The sequence below is a fragment of the Macaca nemestrina genome, chromosome 4 (assembly GCF_043159975.1).
Source record: "Macaca nemestrina isolate mMacNem1 chromosome 4, mMacNem.hap1, whole genome shotgun sequence".
Taxonomy (NCBI): domain Eukaryota; kingdom Metazoa; phylum Chordata; class Mammalia; order Primates; family Cercopithecidae; genus Macaca; species Macaca nemestrina.
In genome coordinates, this window is record NC_092128.1 from 131,241,075 (window position 1) to 131,260,182 (window position 19,108).

Consider the following 19,108-nt stretch of genomic DNA (forward strand, 5'->3'; position numbering starts at 1 on the left):
CAACACAAAAATAGAGTTAAACTGCACTTTATGCCAAATGTACCTACAGGACATTTACCGAGCATTTCCTCCAGCATCAGCAAAATATAAAATTTTCTGGACAGGACATGGGATATTCTTTAGCAGAGACCATATGTTAAATCACAATAAAGGTCTTAATAAATTTATAAAGATTGAAATTATATTAACTGTATTACCTGACCAAAATATAAGAAAACTAAAAATGAATAACAGAAGGGGTGGTGAAATCTATACAACTTTGTAGAAATTAAATGACAGGCTCTAGAACAATGAGTAGGTAGGTGAAAAAATTGAAAATTGGTAAGTTTCTTGAGACAAATGAAAATGAAAATACCACATATCAAAAAAAGTGAGATACAGCAAAAGCAATGATAAAAATTTATAACAATACACACCTACATGAAAAAGAAGAGATATTTCAAATCAACAGCCTAATATTACATCTCAAAGAACCAGCAAAACAAGAAACAAATGTCAAAAAGTAGAAGAAAAAAAATCACAAAAATCAAAGTAAAAATAAATAAAATAGAGAATTAAAAATAGAAAATATGAATGATGGAGTTGGTTTATTGAAATAATAAAATCAACACTTCCTACTAGACTAAGAAAGTAACAGAGAAGACTCAAATAAATAAAAGACATACAAAGGATCACAAGAGACCATTAAGATCAACTGTATGTCAACAAAATGAAAAACTGGGAAAAAAATAGATAAATGTGTGGTAACATACAATCTAGTAAGATTAAATCATGAAAAAACAGCAAACATAAACAGACAAATAATTAGTATCAAGATCAAACTGGAAATAAAGACTCTCAAAAAAAAAAAAAAAAACCGCCCAGGGACTAATGGCTTTACTGTTAACATCTGAAAACATTTAAAGAAGAATTAATACCTCTCAAATCTTTACCAAATATGAAAGAGGAGGAAATTACTCCAAACTCATTCTACAAGCCCAGTATTACCATGATACCAAAATCACAACAAAAAGTAAAAGTACGGACCAATATCTCATGAACACAGGTGCAAAAATACTTGAAAAAACATTAGGAATTTGAACTCAATGACACTTTAAAAAGATTATTTACCATGAACCAGTGGAGTTTATCCCAAAGATGCAAAAATGGTTCAATATAGTCATATCAATAAACAAGATTCATCACAACATAATCTAAGTCAAAAACTATATAGTCATTTCAATGCATCCAAAAACATGTATTCAGTAAAATTTAGCACCATTCATAAAGAGTTTTGTAGATAAAAACTCTACAATTTAGATATTGGAGGAACATACTTCCACAAAATAAAAAGCCACATATGAAATATCAATAGCTAACATTATACTAAATGGGGGAAAATTAAAAGCCCTTCCCTAAGATATGTAACAAACCAAGTAAGCCTACTTCTACCATTTTTTTTCCAACATAGTACTTGAAGTCCCAGCCAGAGCAACTATGCAAGAGAAAGAAAAAAAGGACATCTAAATTGGTAAAAAGGAAGTAAAGTTGTTTTCACTGATGACATGATTATGTATATAGAAAATCTTGATTCCGTTAAGAAACTATTAGAACTAATACATTAACTTAGTAAAGTGGCAGGATACAGAATCAACATACAAAATAAGTAGCATTTCTATATGTCAATAACAAAGTATCTGAAAAAGAAATTAAGAAAGCAATCTTATATATAATTACTACAGAATAAAATAAAATATCTATGAATAAATTTAACCAAGGAAGTGTAAGATATCTACAGTAATTATTAGATTTTTGAAAAGTAATTGCAGCTTTTGCCATTAAAAGTAATGTAAACAGGCCGGGCGCAGTGGCTCACGCCTGTAATCCCAGCACTTTGGGAGGCGGAGGCGGGCGGATCACGAGGTCAGGAGATCGAGACCATCCTGGCTAACACGATGAAACCCCATCTCTACTAAAAATACAAAAATTAGCCGGGCGTGGTGGCGGGCGCCTATAGTCCCAGCCACTCGGGAGGCTGAGGCAGGAGAATGGCATGAACCCAGGAGGCGGAGCTTGCAGTGAGCCAAGATCGCGCCACTGCACCGCAGCCTGGGCAACAGAGCGAGACTCTTGTCTCAAAAAAAAAAAAAAAAAGTAATGTAAACAGTAATATAAAACACTGTTAAAAAATTAAAGATACCAAAAACGATATTCTGCATTCATATTTGAAGAATAATACAATTAACATGTTTGCACTTCCCAAAATGATCTATATAATTATGACAATTTTCATCAAAATGTCAATGAAATTCTTCATGGAAACAGAAAAAAATAACAAAATTCAAATGAAACAAAAAAATACCAAAAATAGCCAAAGCACTCTTGAGAGAAAGAACACACACAAAGCTGGACACATTGCATCACCTGACTTCAAGACATACTACAAATCTATGGTAACAAAAATTACATGGTATTGACAATAATAACAGACACTTAGATCAGTGGAACAGATTAGAGAACCCAGAAATAAATCCACACTAAAAAGACAACTGAGTTTTTGACAAAGGTACAAGAATACACATTGGAGAAAAATAGTCTCTTCAATAAATGATGCTGAAAAAACCTGTATATCTACATGCAGGCTAATAAAACCAGATCCTTATTTCTCACCATATTCAAAAATCCACTTAAATGCATTAAGAACTTAAGTATACAACCCAAAACTACGCTACTACTTGAAGAAACCAAATGGGGAATTCTCTATGACACTGATCTTTAAATGGAGTTTTTGCGTAGGACCTCAAGAGCATAAGCAACACAAGAAAATACAGGCAAATAGATTACATCAAACTAAAAAGGTGCAAAGAAAACAAAAAACTCTATAGTGAAGACACAAGCTACAGAATGAGCACAAACATTTGCAAACTATACAAATATCCTGAGTATATAAAGGATTCAAATGACTAACCAGCAAGCAAACAACACAACAAAACAAATAATCCAATTTAAAAATGACAAAATACCTTAATAGACAGTCTTCCAAAAAAAAAAGTGTGCAAATGACTGGCAGGTTTATAACAAAATGCTCAACATTACTAACTATAAGGGAAATGAAAATTGAAGCCACGAGATACCATCCCACCCTAGTAACAATGGCTAGTATCAAGAAGACAAAATATAACAAATCCACGTGAGGATGTAGTGAGAGGAAAACTCTTTGACGCTGTTGGTGGGGATGTAGCTTAGTACAATCACTATAAAAGACAGTATGGTGAGTTCTCCAAAAGTTAAAAATAGAACTAACATATGGTTCATTACTGACTACTGGTATACAGCCAAAGTAATTAAAATCAGTATGTCAAAAAGATATTTGCACTAAGAGATTTATTCTAGCACTATTCATGGTAGCCAAGAGATAAAATCAAAACATGTTCATCAGTAAATAAATAGATAAAGAGAATGTGGTATATGTATACACAATGGAATACTATTTGACTACAGAAAGGAACAAAATACTGTCATTTGTGGCAATACGTGTGAACCTAGATAATATAATGTTCAATGAAATAAAGCATAGACTGAAAGACAAATATTGCATGAGCTCACTAATAAGTAGAATATAGGAAAGCTGATCTTGCAGAAGTTAAGCAGAGACTGGTGGTTACCAGAGTCTGGGGAAGGGTCTGGGAAGAAAAAGACTAAGAGAGGTCATTCATTGGTGCAAAGTTACAGTTAGATAGAATAAATAAGATCTGGTGTTCTATTACACAGTTGGGTAACTCTAACAACTATGGTATAATAACAACATATATTTTATAATAGCTAGAAAACAGTAACTTGAAAGTTATCACTATAAAGAAGGGATAATAGCTTGAGATCATGAACATGCTAATTACCCTAATTTTATTATGACACAATGTACATATGTTTTAAAACATTACACTATACCCTATAAATATTTGAAATTAGGGCCTGGCAGGTGGCTCATGCCTGTAATCCCAACACTTTGGGAGGCCGAGGTGGGTGGATCATGAAGTCAGGAGATTGAGACCATCCTGGCCAACATGGTGAAACCCTGTCTCTACTAAAAATATAAAAATTAGCCGGGTGTAGTGGCATGGGCCTGTAGTCCCAGCTACTCCGGAGGCTGAGTCAGGAGAATCGCTTGAACCCACAGGGCAGAGGTTGCAGTGAGTCGAGATGGCGCCACTGCACTCCAGCCTGGAGACACAGCGAGCCTCCATCTCAAAAAAAAAAGAAAAAAAAAAAAAAGAAAAAAGAAATTATGTGACAGTTATAGAATAACTTACTAACTTAAATAAATAAATTTACCAAGGCAAAAAATTCCAAGTTCTTTGAAGCAGTGTTCTGTGTGTCTCTTGTAGAATACGTTTTCCAGTTTACCAGAATGTTTTCAACTTGGCCTTTCCCTGTACTGATTGAAGATCAAACAGACATCAGAAATTAGGGTCTTTCTAGGTCTTTTCTGAGCCATCAGCTGGCCCTTATCCTGTATATTGCCTGCTAGATTGTCTTAACTATGTGGACAATTCTCAAATATCTTATTCCCAAAGCACTGACTCTCCGTTCTTTCCTGTTGGGCATGTCAGTGTGATTACTTTTTGCCCCAAAGAAATTCCTTTGCCCAAGGTTATTGATTTGAAATCCATTTTTTTTCATGAAGAAATTGACTGCTATAAATTTGCTGTATCTGGCGTGCTTTGTTGTGTCAAGTAAACATTTTTATTTATGTGAAATATTTTCTAATTGTTAAATTTTTCTTTGACACATTGGCTATTTAGAATTTCACTGCTTAATTTTCACGTAACTGACTTACCAAAATTTCCTGATGTCATTAATTTTTAATTTTATTCCATTGCAGTCAGAGAAAATACTTTGCATTTCACAATTCTTTTAATTTTCTTGTGTATTTAATCACCTAGAGTATAGTTTATTCCGAAGAACATTCCATGTGCACTAAAAATGCCTAGCCTATTCCTGGCAGGTGGATCCGACTACACATGTCTTTTAGATCTCAGTGGTTTTGTTTTCTTCAAGTCTGTTTACTCTTTGACCTGTTGTTTTTTAATTCATTATTGAGAGTGAAGTATTTAAATCTCTGTTATTTTTTGATTATTTCTTGCTTGCTTTATTTTTGTCAGTCTTTGTTTGCCTCATGTATTTTCTTTCTCATTCCTTATTTGCATATTGGTTGATGATTGTTACATCTTCCTAAGGAATTGACTCTTTTTTGGTCAATAATGAATGTCTCATTTTACACCTAAGCATGTGTTTTTATTTTTATTTGTTTTAAATTCCCCCTTTTTTTTTGAGACGGCATTTCGTTCTTGTTGCTGAGGCTGGAGTGCAATGGCGCAATCTTGGCTCACCTCAACCTTTGCCTCCTGGATTCAAACAGTTCTCCTGCCTCAGCTTCCCAAGTAGCTGGGATTACAGGCATGCATTACCATGCCCGGCTAATTTTGTATTTTTAGTAGAGGTGGGGTTTCTCCGTATTAGGCTGGTCTTGAACTCAGGACCTCAGGTGATCTGCCGGCCTTGGCCTCCCAAAGTGCTGGGATTATAGGCGTGAGCCACCGCGCCCGGCCTAAATTCTTTTTTATTTGTGTAATTGCAACTACAACTTTATTATGGCTCTTCTTTGCAAGCTTTATTCTTTCACGTCTACACAATTTGTTTATTCGGATCCAAAGCAATTGTGCTGTACACAGCATATATTTGTATCATATTTTTATATTCTGTCTAACAATCTCAGTTTTTCTTATTTAATTAATTAATCTTATTATATTTAGTATTTATATAGCTGGATTTATTTTTTCTGTATTATTTTTTCTACATATCAAGTGTATTTTCTTTTCCTACTAGTTTGCCTTCTTTTGCATTAAGAAAGCATTTTTATGTAACATTGCAATTTTAAAAATAATTTTTAATATATATTTGGAGCTATTTCTTGTTCTTTTAGGGCTTCTGATATATGTCTTCATCAATCAGAATCTGTTTTACATTTATAATAACAATACTGATGAGTTATACAAATGTTCTATGTATTTTTATTTCTGCTTCTTATTTTGTGATATAAATTTTACAGTTATTACATCTACATATAATATAAACAATATTTTGCACTTATTATTTTATATAATTTTATTTTTTAATGAGAAAAGAGAGCAGATATAGCTACAAATTGTTTGATGTCAACCTTTTTATTTCCCATTTCTGAATTTTCTCATTTGTTCCAGAATATTCAGCTAATTTTTATTGCGAAACATATTATAACTCACCTGTTTTGTTCAGTTATTGGTGAGTATATTACACGTATTTGTAATTGGTCCAACAATACAATTTTATTTATATTGTTACACATTCATTTTTAAAAACAATGTAAGAAATAAAAAATGTATGCACGATATCTTTACAATGACGTGATTACTGGTGCTTTTGTCATTTCATGTAGATTCAAATTATTATTTTTGGTTGATTTTTTTTTTTTTTTGAGAGGGAGTCTCGCTCTGTCGCCCAGGCTGGAGTGCACTGGGGTGATCTTGGCTCACTGCAAGCTCTGCCTCCCGGGTTTACGCCGTTCTCCTGCCTCAGCCTCCCGAGTAGCTGGGACTACAGGCGCCCGCCACCTCGCCCGGCTAGTTTTTTTGTATTTTTTAGTAGAGACGGGGTTTCACCCGTGTTAGCCAGGATGGTCTGATCTCCTGACCTCGTGATTCACCCATCTCGGCCTCCCAAAGTGCTGGGATTACAGGCGTGAGCCACCGCGCCCGGCCTTTTTGTTTGTTTGTTTGAGATGGAGTCTCACTCTGTCGCCCAGGCTGGAGTGCAGTGGGGCGACCTCCACTCACTACAAGCTGGGTTTTACAGGTGTGAGCCACCACGCCAGGCCTCTTTTTTCCTTTCTTTCTTTCTCTCTCTCCCTCACTTTTTCTTTTTCCTTCCTTCCTCCTTTCCTTCTTTCTTCTTCTTCTTCTTTTTTTTTTTTTTTTTTAACGGAGTCTCCCTCTGTCGCCCAGGCTGAAATTCAGTGGCATGATCTCAGCTCACTGCAACCTCCGCCTCCTGGATTCTTCTGCCTCAGCCTCCTGAGTAGCTGGGACTACAGGCGCCCACCACCACACTCAGTTAATTTTTGTATTTTTACCTAGTTGAAATCAACTCAGTTTTTGTTTACCTAGAAAGGTCTTATGTTGCCTTTATTTTTTATTGATAGCTTTCCCATTCAGAGAATTACTTCTTGACGGTTTTTCTTCGATGAGTAGACAAAGATTTAAATGGAGTTGAAAGGCTTAGAAAAGGCAACTAAATTATGATCTAAAAAAATGGAAATGAAACTTTTTAAATTGAAAATAAAATTATATTGATGACAGCTGATGATATGTTGGACTGGGTTGCAGAGACCAGGAAGAATTAAACTTGTGGACAATAGGTCTGTGAGTTGTTTGGTCCTGACTTAAGCCAAACGGAGGGCATGCTTTTTAGAGAATGAAAGATGATGCATGAGAGCACAGCCATGCTGAAACTAAAGAGGCTGAGCACCTGCACTGTGCTGAGATCCACAGGTTCATTGAAATAGAAGTCACCATTTTAACATATAACAATTTAACATACACTATTAGACTAAGAAAACAAATAGGCAGTGATAATTATGAGTAATGTTAACTTTAGTTTTAATAGAATCATGTTTGATCTGTGTCACGGAAGCCAAAAAAAAAAAAAAAAGGCCTTTGTTATAATGTGTGCTCTACTACTGAGTGTGTAAAGCACTCCTGTGAGTGGAAGCCACAAAGAAACCTGAAGGTCAGGATGGTAGAACAACTCTTTGATAGTCCATATCTAAAAAAAAAAAAAAAAAAAAAAAAAAAAAAAAAAAAAAAAAAAAATCTCTTGGCATGGACAGTTTGAATCCAAACACTCATTGCTTGAAATAGATGTGCACTTCTTTACTCTGTAAATGTACCTGGACAAAGTAGTGAGAGGTATAAAGCAGCCTACATTTTGCTCCCATGTCTAGTGCCCTGACTCAGAACTGCATCCTCTGGAAAATGGAGCACTTTGCCCATTTAGGTCTGACAGAGGTGGCACTTTTTCTGATTCTCACAAAGGTGCTTTTGGTCTACTTCTTAATGAAAATTAGAGATTACTGAGGAACATTAGTGAGGGCAACCATGAATTACTTGAACCAGTAGTAATGCAGTGGAAAATCTGACATTGTGTTTTACTGATTTTGAAGGTAGGGTAATTGGGAATTACTGTTTTGTTTACAAGAACAGGCACCATACAACCCACTGGGCTGAATATACCTGGGGAAATAAGCTTACAAGTGGAAAAGTTGGAGCACAGCTATTTCTAATGTATTTTGTAGGAATCAAAAAGTTTCATTTCCCTTGGTGGTTCCTTTCTTAAAATCACAAAAACAGAGCTTGTACTATCTTTATAGTTGACGTGAAAATTACAGGCCTGGAGGGGATGGGCTGATGGCATTGCTTCCTTATAGCCACATATTGTGAGCCTCATCCCTCAAACATGGACTCACTCTGAAGACTCAGCTGGGTGACTGTTGGTCAGCATTATTACCAGTGAAAGCTCAAGACTCAGGCGAGTGGTGGGATGAGGCAGAATTTTTTCAATGAAGAGCTAGGATCATTGTCTTTTCATAATTTCAGTCATGTCTTAGTCAATCATATCTAAGTATCTAATATGATTCCAAATGAAAAAAGCAACTTTATGAATACTGAGGCCATAATATATCGATCTTATACTTTGTTAATTTTATAATATTGTATTTGAATTGTAATTGCATTTTGTTATTATACTAGCTTTTTCTCAGTTTAACTTATTGTATATACATAGCTAAAATTTTGTATTTTGAGACACAAGACATCAGAACTAATTCATAAGAATTTAGTCATACTTCTTTGTTCTTTTAAATTTGAAAACACTTAAGTATATTATGTTTAGAGTCATCTCAAAGCATGGTTACTATTTAATGTTTTACATTAATATTATTATACTAGCTTTTTCTCAGTTTAACTTACTGTATATACATAGCTAAAATGTTATATTTTGAAACAAGAAATCAGAACTAATTCATAAGAATTTAGTCATACTTCTTTGTTCTTTTGAATTTGAAAACACTTAAGTATATTATAATGTTTAGAGTCATCTCAAAGCATGATTACCATTTCATATTTTACATTAATTAGCTTTCAGTGAATGACCATAAAATTATTTTGTTTTATTGTGGTGTGGTTATGGCACATACAGGATTTGGTTCTGGTTACCATGAAAAACAAATATCCCTCTTTTATCACATTTTGTAGAGTTAATCACTACATTACACATATAAAAGCTTGTAATACTAAGCATGATTACAAATTTGTAAAACAAATTCAGCTTTAGTGTATTATATTTTATTAATATAAGCAGCTAAAATAAGTTATTTTATTAAGCTACAACTTTATAAAAAATTCTCCAACTTTTGCATTCTTACAGTTTTTTCTGTAAGTTTCAAATTTGCAATTTACATATTAAAAAATATTCATGAATGTGGCCAGTATATTTTAATTTTGCTGTTAAAATATATAAGGTAATTTTGTCTAACTTTATTAGGAAATAATGTTCTCTAGTGCTGAGATTTTTAACATATAAAAGACAGGAAGGAGTACGGAGAAGTCAAAACAGAAAAGAAAAAGATAACAATAATGGTTGTGTAATTTTTTTTTTTTTTTTTTTTTTTTTTTGAGACAGAGTCTTGCTCTGTCGCCCAGGCTGGAGTGCAGTGGCATGTTCTCGGCTCACTGTAAGCTCTGCCTACTGGGTTCACGCCATTCTCCTGCCTCAGCCTCCTGAATAGCTGGGACTACAGGCGCCCGCCACCACGCCTGGCTAATTTTTTGTATTTTTAGTACAGACAGGGTTTCACCATGTTAGCCAGGATGGTGTAGATCTCCTGACCTTGTGATCCAACCACCTTTGTCTCCCAAAGCGCTGGGATTACAGGCGTGAGCCACCGCACCTGGCAATGGTTGTCTAATTGTGGCTCATAAGGGCATCAAGCCCTCAACGAAATATAATAGTACTAAATCACTGTGTCTCTGAACATTAGGGAAAAAAAGCATTTCTAAGTGGTTCACATATCTGCATTTTATGTATTTAGGGAGGAAGGAGCTGAACTGCTCATAGTAAGTGTACGTGAAGAATAGAAGATGTGGTTTTCCAAATTGGAATTTTCAACTTGGAAATACTCCTCCAAATTCAATACTTGACATATTTGGTGAGACTCTTGTCTATACTGTGATGCACAGGGGCATGATTGTACAAGACCTTTCAAATTTTTAGAGGAAAATGAGTGTTACACTTAGCTGGTGTCTTCTCAGTTGAAATAATCAGAAAGAAACACTCTTCCAAAAGGATTTTATGCTTTTTCAAAATTAGTAGCATAGAATTTGTGATCAAGACCCTCTAGTATTTTTCTACTGCCTACATTTAAAGTAATAATTTTCCTGCTTATATTTTCCTTCGAGGAAGCTGAGAATTAAATGTTATTAATTAAAAACATTTTACATTTATATATATTTTAAATCTACACAAGGGACAGTGCAAACATCACTATTCGAATAATATTATTAATAAAATAACAATACTAAAAAACTGTATTTTAGCCGGGCGCAGTGGCTCACACCTGTAATCCCAGCACTTTGGGAGGCCGAGGCAGGCGGATCACCTGAGGTCAGAAGTTCCAGACCAGCCTGACCAACATGGAGAAACCCGTCTCTACCAAAAATACAAAATTAGCCGGGCGTGGTGGTGCATGTTTGTAATCCCAGCTATTCGGGAGGCTGAGACAGAATTGCTTGAACCTGGGAGGCGGAGAGTGCGCTTACTCGAGATCGCGCCATTGCACTCCAGCCTGGGCAACGACAGCAAAACTCCGTCTCAAAAAAAACCAAAAAAACAAACTTCTATTTATGAATACAAATAACATATCCATCATATACAAAACAGCTTTTGGATTTCTGTGACTTTTTCCTTTAATAAACCCTTTATCTTTGCTTCAGATGTCTGATCTAAGCTTATGTTTTTGTTTTTGTTTTGTTTTGTTTTTTGAGACAGAGTCTTGCTCTGTCGCCCAGGCTGGAGTGTAGTGGCGCGATCTCGGCTCACTGCAAGCTCCGCCTCCCGGGTTCACGCCATTCTCCTGCCTCAGCCTCCCCAGGAGCTGGGACTACAGGCGCCCGCCACCACGCCCAGCTAATTTTTTGTATTTTTAGTAGAGAGGGGGTTTCACCGTGTCAGTCAGGATGGTCTGGATCTCCTGACCTCGTGATCCGCCTGCCTCGGCCTCCCAAAGTGCTGGGATTACAGACATGAGCCACCATGCCAGGTCGCTTATGTTTTTTGTGATCAGATTTTCATTCCTGGTCTGTATAATGGTGTTATTCCCCTATTATACATGATTATACATTTTGGGACTTACAAATATTGAGAATATACTAAAGTGAAAGGCAGTATAATGAGAGTAAACTTGAGCTGCATTATGTGTTTATTGACAGTGCTCAGGAGCTTCACCCTCAGCCCCAGCAGCCTTAGGTTGTCACTTCTAATAGCGAGAGCTAAGCTCTGCAGTTAGATTTTGAAATTTTTAACGGGTCACATAGAATCAAATTATTTTGCACTCTGAACAACCTAAAAGTAGCATCTATAGATTTTTCCCCTATTTTGTTTCACCCAGTTTGGCATCATATCAATGCAAATTCCATAATTCTTCTATGGTGTAGTTGCCAGACTTAACAATATAAAACACAGCTAAGTTTAATATTTCGATTAAAAATGACTTCTGCAATATATTAAAACCAATTATCAATTGTTTAGCTCTGGCAGGTGAGAAAAATAATTTTTTTTTTTTTGAGACGGAGTCTGGCTCTGTCGCCCAGGCTGGAGTGCGGTAGCCGGATCTCAGCTCACTGCAAGCTCCGCCTCCCGGGTTTACCCCATTCTCCCGCCTCAGCCTCCCGAGTAGCTGGGACTACAGGCCCCCGCCACCATGCCCGGCTAGTTTTCTGTATTTTTTTTAGTAGAGACAGGGTTTCACCGTGTTAGCCAGGATGGTCTCGATCTCCTGACCTCGTGATCCGCCCAACTCGGCCTTGCAAAGTGCTGGGATTACAGGCTTGAGCCACCGCGCCCGGCCGAGAAAAATTTTTGAAGATACAATCAATTCAATCATACTCTATTTGTGTTCTCCAATTTATGACAACCAAGATCGTGACGGCCAAGATTGCTGATCTCGTCTGGGATCAGCATCAATGCTCTCAAGAGCCTCAGTGGAAAAACACACCATCTGATCATGCAGAAGATTATTCCGTTTCAGTATGTTTAGGTTATTTACAGAGAATGATTTAGCATAAACTGGATTTTTTTAGGGTGAAAAAATAAAATATTAAAATTCTTATCTATGTTATTTAATCTAATTCTTTGTCCTGTATCTTCTTTTGGTGTTTGGTTCATAAGGGTTATATTAATAAAACTATACAGATATATAGAAAAAAACTCATTATACATATATTATCTCATGTTCAAATATATTTTTCTAGTACTGAAATGTGATCCTTAAAATTTGGATACCATTAAGCCTTTAATTTAAAATTACTTTTTTTTTTTTTTCTGATTTCAACTCAATAGCAGAACTGAACTGTGCTGATGATGTAGATGTATGCTGGTGGAAATCTTTCATTGTTTCCAGGATAAATGCAATTACTTATTAAAGTTTTGTAGAAAGAATAATAACCATTTAATCAACTAAATGTCTCCTTTATAAAATCAAACATATCTGGTGGTTTTAGAGCAACTTTTTCTCAGTCACTAATTTTTTATTATTATCCAAGGATACTCAATGTCAACATTTTTGCATCATCTCATATATTTTTATTTATGGAATTGTATAATACGTGACCTCGAATCAGACACACTTTCATTTAAAAAAAAAATCTGAGTGAATTTAATGGTGTTTCACTTTTTTAATGTCATGAAGCTAAACTGTTCTTAGATCTGGATTAAAGTAAAATAATAAATGACTTCTGAATCTTGGCCAAATAACATGAAATGGTAACTGCAAAATTGTTCTGCAAAATTTTACAATTTATCTGAAGTTATCCCAAGAAAACTTGAGAGGAATTATCTTTCTTATTGAAGACTAAGTAGTTTTTATCTTATTGAAGATCTAGTTGAAGTATTTTTTTAAATCTTACTGAATACCAAGTCTTATTGAAGACTTAGAATTCTTATTGAATACTAAGACTAAGACTTAAGTATTTTTCTAGGCTGGTAGAGTATCTCTGTTTTAAGTGAAGTCTCAGGAAGAAGACCAACATGTGACTATTTTGATTCAACTTTATGGTGAAACAAAGTAATTAAAAGTAGTGGCCGAGCTCGGTGGCCCAGGCCTGTAATCCCAGCACTTTGGGAGGTCAGAAGTTTGAGATCAGCCTGGCCAACATGGTGAAATCTTCTCTACTAAAATACAAAATTTAGCTGGTGTAGTAGGGTGAGTGCCACTTGGGAGGCTAAGGTAGGAGAATTGCTTGAACCCAGGAGGCAGAGTTTGCAGTGAGCAGAGATCACAACACTGCACCCCAACCTGGGTGACAGAGTAAGACTCTGTCTAAAAAAAAAAAAAAATAGAGTTTATTTTGTTGTTAACTGAGAGGAAAATATTTTAAAACGTGTTCTGAGATAAAGAGAGATTGCATAATAAATCTATGGGATATGAACTAAACTGAGAGATAGCCAGGACCATTTCTATATTATATACAGTAAATTAGGGTTTCATTAAGCAGAATAACGTCCCCCAGCCCCTATAAGGATATTGACATTTGAATTCCAAGATATCACATTACAATTCATGACAGAGAAGATAAGGGTGCAGATAGGATGAATATTGCTATTATGCTGATGAAATATCATGAATTTATCATGGTGAGTCCAGTAAAATCACAAGGGTCAAAAATCATGGAAGAGTGATGATGAACAAATTGTATCAAAATGATAGACCACGAGAAAGACTCAACTGAATATATTTTTAATTGTTTTAGTGAGTCTTTTCATATTAACATACATTTAATTCTATTCAACTGTACAAATACTGTTCATTTTATATGCTCAACTGAAGTGCTAAATATAAAATGAGAGAACACAGAATAAGGATATGATTACTGAGATGAAGGCCAAGGTACATGAGGAACATAGATAGTATGCACCTTAGACAGGCAAAATTGAAAATGTATTTATTATATAGAGAGATTCATAATTCTATATACATACATTTATTTGGTTTAGAAAATAGTACAGGAGATACATTATCAAGACTTTATATAAGATGGGGTTAATCAAGAAAATGAGAGTAATATAAAAATAATGATAATAGTAATAATTTTGAACACTGATGAAAGAACATTGATGATACAGATCTATTTTTTTCAGGTCTTCAAAACATGTTTCTTCTATGTCATTAGGATGAACACACATTTCACAAATAAAACACATAATCATTTTTAAATTAGAAATAAAGCCCTGGCCATGTGCACTGGTCCACTCCTGTAATCCCAGCACTTTGGAAGGCCGAAGCAAGTGGATCGCCTGCAGTCAGGAGACCGAGACCAGACTGGCCAACATGGTAAAACCCCATCTCTACTTAAAAGACAAAAATTAGCCAGGCATGGTGGCAGGGGCCTGTAGTCCCAGCTACTTGGGAGGCTGAGGCAGGAAAATCACAGACGATCATATTCACTGACTTGTATTGGTCAAGGGGGAGGCTGAGGCAGGACAATCACAGACTATCACATTTACTGAATTATATTGGTCAAGCAAGTAACTAAGGTCAACCAAATTTATAGGAAGGAAAATTAAACTCCACTTCTTGTTGAGAAAATGGCAAAGTTACATTGCAGGAGAATATATGGGAAAGGAAATACTGTTGCTGCTATTTTTGAAAAATATAATCTGCCATATAGGTATTTGAAAACATAACCATTTTTTCCCACTAACTCTTTAAGAATGGAAACTTTTGCTTATTTTATTTTTATCCTCCCTCTTTCCTTTCAATCTGCATGACTATGTCAAGACTAAGATCATACACATTCTAGGAAGCAAATGGGTTTTGTTAAGTTTGAATTGAGAAAGTAGAAGGGAAACCCACACTTTATTAAGTGAGGAGAACAAAGAGCAAATACATCTTTACAAGATTATTTTAGGGGTCTGGACAAACCTTTCTCATAATTTTATAGTTTAGAGATTGGGCCTTTCTCTGGCCCCAGGCTGGAGTGCCGTAGTGCAATCACAGCTCACTGTAACCTCAAACTCCTGGACTCCAGCAATTTTCCCACCTCCGCCTTCTGAGTAGCTGGGACTACAGGCATGCATCACTGGGCTTGGCTAACTTTTATTTTTACTTTCTTGGAGATATAGTTTCTTGCTATGCTGTCTAGGCTGGTCTGAAACTTCTGGCCTCAAGTGATCCTCTCACCTCAGCCTCCCAAAATGTTGGGATTACAGGCTCAAGGTACCACATCCAGACTGAGTTTGTCTGTCTCAAATTACGGATTGACTGTGTATTATCAAGGTAGTCCAGTGAAACAAAATCAATAGGAGAGACACAGATATGATAGACAGATGGATAGATAGCTAGATGGTCAGTAGATAGACACATATCTCTAGAGATAGCAAAACGGAAACAAAATGTTGAGTGCAGTAGAGGAGATATGGGGGTGCTCAGAGCAGAGAGTGAACAACTGCTCCGAGTGCTGACAACACCCACAATGAGAAATGGCACGTGACCTCTCAGCCCATGACTTGACATAGCCATCTATGTGCCCTACTCCCATCAGTCCACCTGAAATACCCAAAACTCATTGTTTCATTGTTCCCTGAAAACCTCTAGGCGAGATCATCACCTCTTACTTGTTGAATCCAGTATCTATCAACCCCGGGTGCATAATAGAATTACTAGAGGAGCCTTAAGACATACTCATACTAGACTGGGTGTAGCAGCTTACGCCTGTAATCCCAGCACTTTGGGAGGCAGAGATGGGCGGACCACCTGAGGTCGGGAGTTCAAGACCAGCCTGACCAACATGGTGAAACCCCGTCTCTACTAAAATTACAAAATTAGCCAGGCATGGTGGTGCATGCCTATAATCCCAGCTACTCAGGAGGCTGAGACAAGAGAATTGCTTACACCCAGGAGGTGGAGGTTGCAGTGAGCTGAGATGGCACCATTAACTCAAGCCTGGGTAACAAGAGCTAGACTCCGCTTTCTCATGAGTGTCTGAAACCATCAATTTACTGCCAGAAATGGAGATACATGGTCCCTGACAACCTGGCACTTGCGTTTTCAAAGCCACCATTTCCTCTATCCTCTGGGCTGTCACAAATCCTCCTCTGCATGCCAGGAGTGCTCCTTGGACCCGGGGCTGGCTGCCTGGCCCACACCTGGGTCAGGCCTCACCCAGGAATACTCCTGTCACTCTAATAGAGTAGAAAACGTCACAGCAAAAGACCTGACCCTGCTGCATCCAGTCAGGAAACAGCCACAGGGATGGGAGCCACATCCACCACTTCTCTGCCCCCCGACCCAGGCTGGTTCCCAGGCCTTGGGGTCCTAGTGTGGACCTCCTGGCCACAATTAACACAGGTGCAGGACCAGAGAGCCCCTTGGTCCCTCCCAACACATGAGGGAAGTTTGTGTGGTGAGGTCACGAACCGTGTCTGCGCTGCTGCTGTGAATAGGGCTTTCTTAGAAACACTTTAAATTTCCCTTTTTAAATATCCCTTTGGAACCACGTTTAATAATTTGCTGCTGGAACTTAGCAGTGATTATTCTTTGAATCCATTTTTCTTTTTTCTTTTTTAGAGATGGAGTCTTGCCCTGCAGCCCAGGTTGTAGTGCAATGACTTGATCTGGGCTCACTGTAGCTTCCGCCTTCTGGGTTCAAGCGATTCTCCTGCCTCAGCCTTCCCAGTAGCTGAAATTACAGTCACCCGCCACCACACCCGGCTAATTTTTGTATTTTCAGTACAGATGGGGTTTTGACATGTTGGCCAGTCTAGTCTTGAACTCCTGACCTCCAGTGATATGCCCGCCTAGGCCTCCCAAAGTGCTAGGATTACAGGCGTGAGCTACCGCGCCCTGAATCCATTTTAACATTTAGTTTTCCAGATTAACTCAAAGTACCCCATGACTACACGCTAATGCAACTAGGCAGGATGGATGCACAAGAGCAAAAATCTCTGTGGGACATCTTTTGGGAGCATCAGTATTACTGCGGGATTTCGAAGTAACAACTTTAAATAATTTCCAAGGTAAGACACTGCAAATTTAAGAGAAGGCTGGAAAGACATCTGACTTTAATAACTGCCAGTCATCTGTGCCTAAGTCAGACTTTCTCCAAGAAAAAAAAAAAAAAAAAGAAACTCTAAGGAGGACCTATTTTTCATTCTTCTAAGTAGCTAAAATTAGAAATCACAGCAAATCAATAGAAAGCTCTGCCCTGCCATTCTCCGAAATCACAATATGGCCTTGGTATGGTTTTATTTGTATTTTTTGAAGGGGTTTGTTGACGTGTTGGATATAAATATTGGGGGGTTTTGACTGATATTTGGAAGTTTTCAGCTATTAGTTGATGATGTATTTTTGTACCTCATTTTTCTGTCCCCCCTCCAACTTGGACTCAATCACTCCATAGGTCTCTAAGACTCTTCATTTTCTTTAAGCTTTTTCACTCTTTTATTCGGAATGGGCAATTTCTATTGCTCTGTCTCCTGTTTCTAATCTTTGAATAAGCTCAAAAGTATTTTTTAAATTTCCTTATCTTTCTATTGTTTCATAATTTCCATGTCTTTGCTGAGGTTCCACATCTCTTCACTGTTAGAATATTTTCCTTTACCCCCATAAACAGATTTATAATAGCTGCCTTTAAACATCCTGAATTAGAAAACCTTGAATATCTTAGGATCACTTCTACTGCCTGCTTTTTAAATTGTGAATGGATTACATTTTCATGTTTCTACATGTCTCATGAATTTTAAAATTGTGTTCTAAAACTGTAAAGAATCATTATAGAGATGCTCAATTCTGTTGTGTAACTTTGAAGAGCAGTATGTTTTACAAAAGGTGTTAATTGGGCTGGATTCAAACCTCAATATCTATCTCCCCTATAGTGGGCACAGCTGAAATCCCCCTTCAGTTCTTACTCACACATAGGTCATACTTATATTATACAGATGTGTTTCTATAACAATATATAATATATTATTCTGGTGTTATCATTATAATCTGTGTTAATTCAACAAGCTACTCCAGTATTACTGAAAGCCAGGACCTCAGTTTTGTCTGCTTATTGGATTTTGCATAAATCAAATTACACAGTATGTATACTTTTATGTCTACTTACTTTTATGGAACATTTGTGATATTTGTGATATATCAGTCCAAACTTCACTGAGCCCTGAGGCACTCTGCCCCTGCCACCCTGGCACTCAGTGGACCTGAGATTCTTCAGGGCCTCGTTTTCTTGGCCATGAGGGCATGGCTGGCATACTGGGATGAGGGCTCAGTGGCAGGATAGGCTGTAGCTGTAGGACAGAGTAGCAGCTGTGAGGCTCCAGGAGCCACACCTCAGGCCTCCCTCCCAGTCCCTGCCCAGGGCTCCCATTCAACAGGGCCTGCTGCTGACCAGGGAGCCGTGGCCACAGGCTGTCTGAAACTGACCACAAGACAGAATCTCCACCCACCTTCTGCCAGTCCGCTAAGCTCTCACCTCTCAATTGGACTGTGCTGCTCCATGGACTTGAAACAAACCCCAGAGTCCTCCTGAGTCTGAAGATGATAATTCCCTCTTGTCATGAAACAGCTGCATTTCTTGGAGGACTCTGATCTCCTGGAGCCAGAGGGAAGGACAGGAGGCTGACAGGGCCTGGATGGAAGATGCTGAAGGGCCCTCGGGGAGGGGGGAAACTGGGGCCCTGCTCAACAGTCCAGCTGCCATCACCATCTCATTACCAGGGTCACTTGCCCCCCAAATCCCCTACCTGCCCATGGGCAAACACA

General features: G+C 37.3%; 1 long non-coding RNA gene across 1 annotated transcript in view; it reads right to left on the reverse strand.

Annotated features, from left to right (window-relative positions):
- The window catches only part of LOC139362922 (uncharacterized), a 115,975-nt gene extending 97,163 nt beyond the window's left edge, over nt 1-18,812 (reverse strand). Inside the window, exon 1 of the long non-coding RNA XR_011622549.1 lies at nt 18,453-18,812. This is a non-coding gene — a long non-coding RNA (uncharacterized lncRNA). The remainder of the gene's footprint in view (nt 1-18,452) is intronic.
- Nucleotides 18,813-19,108: the final 296 nt, after the last annotated feature.